The sequence below is a fragment of the Zingiber officinale genome, chromosome 10A (assembly GCF_018446385.1).
Source record: "Zingiber officinale cultivar Zhangliang chromosome 10A, Zo_v1.1, whole genome shotgun sequence".
Classification (NCBI taxonomy): Eukaryota; Viridiplantae; Streptophyta; class Magnoliopsida; order Zingiberales; family Zingiberaceae; genus Zingiber; species Zingiber officinale.
This window is the reverse complement of record NC_056004.1, coordinates 95,140,338-95,146,753: the sequence shown is the minus strand read 5'-3', so window position 1 is coordinate 95,146,753 and position 6,416 is coordinate 95,140,338.

The following is a 6,416-nucleotide window of genomic DNA, read 5'->3' as shown; positions in this document are numbered from 1 at the left end:
ATGATTCAAAATAAAATGAGTCCAACAAACCATCTTTATGGAGCTGGGATAAGCGTTTGTCATTTATATGACCTAAGCGACAGTGGTAGAGATAGATTTGGTTCATTTCATTTGATTTGAACCTTTTGGTATTTATGTTATAGATGGGGTTCTCTAAGTCTAGAATATAGAGTCCGTTAATTAGAGGTGCACTACAATAGAACATATCATTTAAATAAACTGAACAACATTTGTTCTTTATTATAAATGAAAAGCCTTTCTTGTCCAGACAAGAAACTGATATAATGTTCCTAGTAAGAGCAGACACATAACAACAATCATCTAATTCTAGTACAAGTCCAGAGGGAAGAGATAGAGAATAAGTCCCTACAGCAACAGCAGCAACCCGTGCTCCATTACCTACACGTAGGTCCACCTCGTCCTTCGTCAATGCTCTGCTATTTCTCAGCACCTGTACATTAGTATAAATGTGAGAAACACATCCGGTATCTAATACCCACGATGAAGAAATAGAGAGATTGACTTCTATAACATGTATACCTGAAGTAGAAATCTTATTTCTCTTCTTAAGATCTTCCAGGTATCCTTTGCAATTCCCCTTCCAGTGCCCTGCTTGTCCTTGATATAGTTGACGAAGATGTTCAACCATATCATAAGCAGTCATCAACTCGTGTTGCTTTTGAAGCTCAAAGTTCATGGTTGCGAGCATGAGGCATGACACATCTAATGCGTCATCTTGATGCTTCTTGTAAGCATCTCAATCAGCTTGCGTGGCAGTGGCAGGAGGTGCCTCGGGAATGGACTGCTCCAGGACGTACAGTTTCCGTTCCTATGTGAGAACTATTCTCAAATTCCTGTACCAGTCCAGGAAGTTAGCTCCATTGAGCTTGTCCTTATCGAGGACAGAACGCAGGGAGAAGGAGTTCGTGTTTGACGACATGGTAATCTACAACAGAAAAATGCAAAAAATAAATATCATATTCCAATTATCATTTAATTAGGCCTTTAATTAAACGATGCTTCCACTGAATTATAGAACTTTTGTAGAATCAAGTCAGGGATGTGGTCAAACCACACTTACAAGATTCTAACCAACTAGTTATAATATTTGTGGGACAAGATCCACATCATACTACGCCTTGAGTTAGCTTTGGCTAAATCGCCTAAGACTTAGCATGATCGGTAGGTAACTAATTACCAATTACATCTCTATGCAACTCTTGTTTATAGGATCAAGATCCGCATGTATATTAAAACTTGAGTTAGCTTTGGCTAAATCGCCCAAGATTTAATATAAATGTGATTTTGTCCTATCTTCCAACTATTGGATAATGCCTACAGTTAAATCTGATTTAACTAGTTATACTCAATCTAATTGAGTTTGTCGTCACTCATGCATTGATAGGCGGGACCAAGATTGTCTCTCCGCACCCTACCAAGATAATATGCGTTGCTCTGTTTTGGCAGATTCAACAACAACATGTGATCGAGGTAGTGATGGGTATCATGGCATGGTAGACATTTTGAGTTGACATGATTTAGATCTAATCTAATCATTAATGTGTATCATATACGTGATTTAGATCTAATCTAATTGTGGTGCATCATATACGTGATTTAGATCTAATCTAATCGTTAAGGCACTAATTAATTACTCTACTTTAGCATGCATCATATACACACACAGAAGTAATTAATTAAATTGTGATTAGTCATGGCCCTACTACGATCTTCTCAAGCCAATGAGAAGATCGGATGGTCAACCTAGGGTCAACAGCTTCTCCAAACTCCTCTCTTTGACCACCATGTGGTGCTCTCACCCTCCTCGTAACTCCTCCTCGAGTGGACCTTCCACCGCTTCAATTTTTATACATTACAAATTTGAAACTCGAGTTATATTCGAGTCTAAATTATTTACAACAGGAATATAAAATAAAGGAAGGCATGATGCGCAGGCCGCGATCATATACAACACGCACAAACACACAAAATGGCACGCAAGCCATATTATGAATTACAACACATTTTGTTCAATCTTATTGGGTATTTGGGTCATGACCATCACAAAAATTATACATAATTCTAGATTATGTGATTTCCATATTTTCTATAATTTTACTACTGATTTTTTATGATTTTATGAGTCTCAACTTCCCGGCGGTCCCGTATAGTGATTTTCGGGCGCGATCGCTGGACAATGCCCCTTGCGGCGTTAGGGGCAGCACCCCTTCTCGCGATATGAGTCTCACGAGTGTCCTACAATGATCTTACAGCGCCTTGACCCGCTGTCCCAAAACATTTTGGGTGAGACCTTGCCGTTTCGGAAGGTGTTTCTCGGTAGTCGAAGCCTACAAGTGTTCAAACACTTGTTGCTTCGCTTCTACGAGAAAAATACCCATAAAATACATAAAAATCGTAAATTTACAGAAACTTACAGATATGTAATTTTTCATAAAAATTAAAATAAAAACAAGTACATGTTCGCACGTGACTCTAATACCACTGTTGGGACTTTCGAGCTACAAAAACGGCTTTTTGCGTTGCGGAAACCCCAAAATCCCATGCCACCGGATCCGTGCGAATATTAAATTTTTTATGTACGTGTTTTCTAATCCTAGATCTACTTTAGATCTACATGTTTAGGAGTTTATACCTTTGATACGAAGCCCTTCGCTTATCCCGCTCGTCCAAGAAGATGTCGGATCTCAAGGGTGTCAAGTGAACACCCCTATTTGTGTATCCACATGAACAATTAGGTGGAGAAGAAACCTTAGAGCGTGCTAGCACTCTTTTAGGGTTTCGACCAATTAGGAGGAGAGGGAGAGAAGAAGAAGTAAGGAGGAATAATAATGATCGATTATGAAAATAAGAGTAAAAAATGGCTTATGTATTTTCATCTAATGAAAATACTTAATATTCATTAACACCATTAATGAGCCTCATTAATGAGCCTTAATGAATATTTAATGAATATTCATTCTTCATTAAATGGTCATTTTGAAACTCATTCTAAATTTGAATCTAAAATTCAAATTGAATTCCATTTATCATTGACTAGAAAAGGTAAGCCCTACCCAAAGGATAGGCAGGTGAGAAGTCTACTGAGTGACTAGTCCTAATTGGAGGTTAGGCAAAGTGGAAGTCCTGGTGAGTGAAGCCAGGCCCTAATGAGTGAAGCTAGGTGGTGGAAATCCTGGTGAGTGAAGTCAGACCCTAGTGAGTGAAGCTAGGTAATGGAAGTCCTGGTGAGTGAAGTTGAGCCCTAGTGAGTGAAGCTAAGTGGTGAAAGTCCTGGTGACTGAAACCAAACCCTAGTGAGTGAAGCTAGGTAGTGGAAGTCCTGGTGAATGAAGCCAGTCCCTAGTGAGTGAAGCAAGGTGTTGGAAGTCTTGGTGAGTGAAGTCAGGCAATGGAAGTCCTAGTGAGTAAAGCTGGGCATCCCTAGGGGAGGTAACCCTAGGTTATATATGACTGACTGGTTTCTGATCGACCATGTCTGGTCGACTGGACCAGCGAATCTTGAAATCTGTTAACACTATCTTACTTTACTGTTTTATCTGTTGTGCTAACTCAGTGTGGCAGGGAAGTGTAGCTAGGTCAACGGGCCGATCGGATAGCTGGCATGAAGTCTAGACAGGTTGACGGACTGACCGGATGTCTGGCAAGACGGTAAGTTAAGGTAAGTCACTGGAGGAGAGTGACTTTGTAAGGGCGTGTTCCCCGTTTGAGGGAACAGTAGGCATCGATCAAACTTAGATCCATTTGAGAAAATCTAAGTTGAGATCTGTTAGGATGTATACTAAAAGCCTAGCTTTTGATATAAACATTTATCTAGAAATAAGAATCACATTGGTCAAATGTCTACATTTACGATAAATGTAGTTGCTCAATTAATTTATATTGTAGATAACATGGTGTGTGGTGTCACACACAGAAGATCATGTTATCGGTTCCTTATAAATTATAAACAGTAGCTCACGACCAAGATGGAAAGGAACAAACCATTGGAAGGTCGTAGTGTAATTAGGTGTTAGTTTATCTTAACTATATAATTACACTAGTACACTTAGAGTGTATTGAGTAGGACCATTTGAGGTCGTTCCTTTTATACTGACTTTATGAAGGAACAAAGATCTCAGTTATTATGGAAGTGTGTGCTCTTAATCCTAATATAATAACAAGCACATATATTTGATATTTATTTCTTTAATTTATCAATGGGTGAGATTTAGTTCGATAAATCAATAAACCCGATAAGTTGGGAAATGATATCACTTATAGTGTGTGTTGTTGATTATAGAAGGAAACTGTGTCCTAGTGATCTAGGTTGAGAATGTCCCCAAGAGGAGCTCATAAGGATTGTCATGTTAAACCCTGCAGGTGGACTTAGTCCGACATGACGATGAAGTTGAGTGGTACTACTCTTGGAGCTAGATATTAATTAAGTGAGTTGTCAGTAACTTACTTAATTAGTGGATATTTGTTATCTTAAACACAGGGAGACTAACACACTCATAATAAGAAGGAGCCCAAAATGTAATTTGGGATTGGTGCGGTAGTTCAATAATAGTTCTCTAGTGGAATGAATTATTATTGATAAAATTAAGTTGTGTGTTCGGGGCGAACACGGGATGCTTAATTTTATCGGGAGACCAAAACCAATTCCTCCTCTCGGTCCCTATCATAGCCTCTTAATTATAGAGTACTATACCCACCTATACACACCTTCTTACCCATCCCATAGGGGCCGGCCAAGCTAGCTTGGAGATCAAGCTAGGGCGGGCCAAAGTTTGGTTCATGGGTGCTTCAAGGTGGCCGGCCCTAGCTTGGGTTCAAGCTTGGTGTGGCCGGCCCAAATTAAAATAAAAGGATTTTTATTTTTTAAAATTTTTCTTATGTGGATAACATGATTTAAAAGAGAGTTTAAAAATTTAAATCTTTCCTTTTATAAGATTCTACAAAAGATTAAGAGAAGAGCTAAATCTCTTTCCTTATTTGTAGATTAAAAGGTTGATTTTAATTTTGGTAAAAACTTTCCTTTTAACCATGTTCATGATTTAAAAGAAAGTTTAAAAAAAAATTAATAATTCTCTTTTATTAGTTTCTACAAAAGATTAAGAAAAGATTTGATATCTTTCCTTATTTGTAGATTAAAAGAGATTTTAATTTTTAGAGATAACTTTCTTTTTATCCACATGTTTAAAAGAAAGATTTTAATTTATTAAATTTCCTTTTTATAAACCAATCATGAAGGGATAAAAATTATTAGAGAAATTTTATTTTTCCGGAAACAAATTAGGAAGGTTTTAATTCTTGATTGAATTAAATTTCCTTTGCTTAGATTATTGTGGCCGGTCATGTTGATTAATAAAAGAGAAATTAATTTTATATCAATTAAATTTATTTTTCATGGAAAAGGAATTAAGGAAGTTTTTTTATTAAAATTTCCTTATTTGCCAAGACCAAGGATTATAAAAGAGGGGGTAGAGATGCCTTCATGATAAGAACTCTATTCTATTTTTCTCCCTCTTTTTCTTCCTTGGTGTGGCCGGCCATCCTCTCCTCCTCTCTTCTCTTTGATGGCCGAACCTCATCCTTTTTGTGGAGATTCATATGGTGGCCGGATCAAGTTTAGAGAAGAAGAAGAAGGAGAGAAAGAAAGCTTTGTTTCTGGCATCCCTTGGAGCATGGTGGTGGTGGCCGAACCTCTTCATCCTAGGAGAAGTTTTGATGGCCGAAACTTGCAAGGAAGAAGAAGGTTCTTGGTGGTTCTCGTCTCGGAAGATCGTTGCCCACACAACGTCCGAGATTAGAAGAGGAATACGGTAGAAGATCAAGAGGTCTTTCTAAAAGGTATAACTAGTATTTTTCCTTTCCGCATCATACTAGTTATTTTTGGAAATAATATCAAATACAAGAGGCATGCGATTCTAGTATTTCGAATTTGTTTTCGATGTTGTGTTCTTTTGTTTTTTATTTTCCTTGTCATTTGATTGTTCTTTTCGGTTGACCTAGAGTTATTTAAGGAAATTAAATATTAACTTTCCTTAAAATGCTTTGTCTAGTCGGTGGTGGTTGTTCCCATATCCAAGAAGGCCATGTGCCTCGCCACGTCAGTACTGGAAGCCAATTTTGGAAACTAATATTTAATGAAATTAATAACTTAGGTGATTAGGATCGAACGTGTTAAGTTCCGCAGGAGATCCGAGTCTAAACCTAAAAGAACAAATAGATTAAACTTTGGATCAAACGTGTTAAGTTCCGCAGGCGATCCAAGTTTAATTTAAAAGAACACATGGTAGCTAGGAAAAGGTTCAGACCTTTGTACAAAATTTTTGTACAGTGGAACCATTAGGTTTTCCGAGTAGCAACCAACAATATCTTGACTAGATTCTGGTCTTGAGAAGATAAAATCT